General features: G+C 60.2%; 1 protein-coding gene across 1 annotated transcript in view; it reads left to right on the top strand.

Moving 5' to 3' along the window:
• Positions 1–526: 526 nt before the first annotated feature.
• LOC104507588 (retinal homeobox protein Rx1) overlaps positions 527–2022 on the top strand; it is a 6165-nt gene continuing 4669 nt past the window's right edge. Inside the window, exon 1 of the mRNA XM_010148918.1 lies at positions 527–702. The gene's annotated coding sequence lies outside the window, so the exon portion shown is untranslated. The remainder of the gene's footprint in view (positions 703–2022) is intronic.

Raw genomic sequence — 2022 nt, 5'->3', positions numbered from 1 at the left:
CCACCCCCAGTCCCCCTGCTAGCAAGATTCTGCTGGCAGTGTCACCAGGAGCGTGCAGGGCCACACACGCCACCACCGAGGCCACCCTCAAACTTGCCAGCCCCATCTGGGGGGACAACACCCACCATCGCAGCATCCCCATCCCGCTGAGGCTTGGGGTGCCTGCCCCAGACCCCACCCCCGGGGCAGAGCCCTCGCAGATGAAGGAAATCCTCCTCCTCCCCCTGCATCGCCCCGGCCTTTCTTCTCCGCTCCCCCTGTTTCTAATTCTTTTTCCTCACCCGTAATGAGGGGATTACAAGGCAAACTCCAGCAGGACGCCTTTGTGGGGAGACAATCTGAGTGGGGAAGGCAGTTCGGGGCTTTGTCCGCCGCCGCCCCCCCGGACCCGTGCTGGGGGGACATTTAGAGCAATTACTTGTCCAGAAAGTAACTGTCAATCATTCTTAAAGGGGAAGTCCTCCAATTAATAACCTCGTCTTAATCCTTTGGACTCATTTCCAATCTGCAGGGCCTTGGTGACATCTGCAACACTAAATAAAGATTCTCCAGAGCCTTAGTGCGGCGGTTCTGTGACACATAAGAAGACTAGAGGCAACTTTGGCTGCCCAAGGAGATTGGTGAGGTTGAGCCGCTTGTTTGGTTCCCAGGAGGGACCGGCAAAGTTAAATACTCCTGGAAAAGCCGAGTTGGGCCCAGCAGGTAACACCATTTTATTCCGATTCGGGAGGAAGTGCTGGGGGAAGATGCTGAAAAAGGGAGTGGGTGTCCCTGGGGTGTGCCCCTGGGGGCTTGGGAGCGAGTGCTGGGCGCCCCCAGTATCACTCGCACTGATTTACACCCAGGGCCGGAGGGCAGGAGCCACCCATGCTCCCCCCTGCCCACGCTGGCCGCTGCAAACAGCTTGTCCCAAGCAGCCTGAGCCCAGGGGGCCGCATCCTGGCACCCAGACAAGCTTTTGAAGGCAAGAAAATGGGACCCAGAAAAAGCTGGGCTTGTCCCCAGGCTGTCCCTCCTGCGCCCACCACTGCTGGGGGAGGCCGCTTGCCCTCGCTGATGGTCTGCTGCGTTTTGGCACTGGGGAAGTGATCTTTTTACCTGCTTCAACCAGGGCTCGATGCTGTTTCTGTTGCCTTTTCGGGTGTTGTTAAGAACAGGGCCCCCCTCCCCCAGGCTGGCAGCCCTGGCAGGAAAACCACAGGTCGGGGCATCGAGTAGATGGGGGGAAAAACCTTCCTGCGGTTTTGAGTCTTTGCGGTTCCCTGCATGTTTTTAAAGCTTAAGGGCTTAGACCCAAAAATTGCCGTACAGTTGACAGTGGCTGCAGGGAAATGTCCCATGGGGACAGGGGGCAGATCTCCTTTTTCGGGGATCTGCTCCCCCTGTGCCCCCGCTATTCGGTGGTCCCTGCTGCTAGGCAAGATTCCTGGAACGCTGACAGCGAAGGGTCGGGGCTCCCGGGCCCAGTTCCTGGAGAACGGGGACCATGGGATGGATGGTGCCATTGTCCCCCAGCCCCACCCGGCCGGGGTGCCCCCTGCATGCCCAGGGACAACCGTGACCCTGGTCAGGCTGAGGCAGAGCGAGGTGGAGGGGTGTGGGGTGTCTGGCCCTCGCACCCCCATCCCACAGTGTCTGGCTGCCGCCCTGCTGCCAGGCCCCTCTCCTCTTCATTCCCACATCTATTGCTCCTGCGCGGCTGTTCGGCTGTTGTTCCCTTCGTTCCTGCTCCCACACTGGGGTTTGCTCTGCTTCCTGGGGGTCTTTGGCCACCTTTGCTTTTGGATGGGGTCAGGGTTGGGGACAATGGGGGCTGCGCCCAGCCCTGGCCCTGACTTCCATCACCACACCTTGTCCCTGTCTTCTTGTCCCTGTCCACCTCGTCCCCTCACCTCTTCTCCCATTTGCCCCATTTCTCCCCAGCCCCATGCCGGTGCCCTGTCTCACACGTCCTCCCCAGAGCCCATCTCACCCATCCCCATTGCCCCAGCTCCCCCAATCCCCCCTGAGCCCCAGATCCCC

This window comes from Eurypyga helias, unplaced genomic scaffold (genome assembly GCF_000690775.1).
Source record: "Eurypyga helias isolate BGI_N326 unplaced genomic scaffold, ASM69077v1 scaffold14233, whole genome shotgun sequence".
Taxonomy (NCBI): Eukaryota; Metazoa; Chordata; class Aves; order Eurypygiformes; family Eurypygidae; genus Eurypyga; species Eurypyga helias.
The sequence above is the reverse complement of the archived record's forward strand: the minus strand, read 5'-3'. Positions and strand labels throughout refer to the sequence as shown.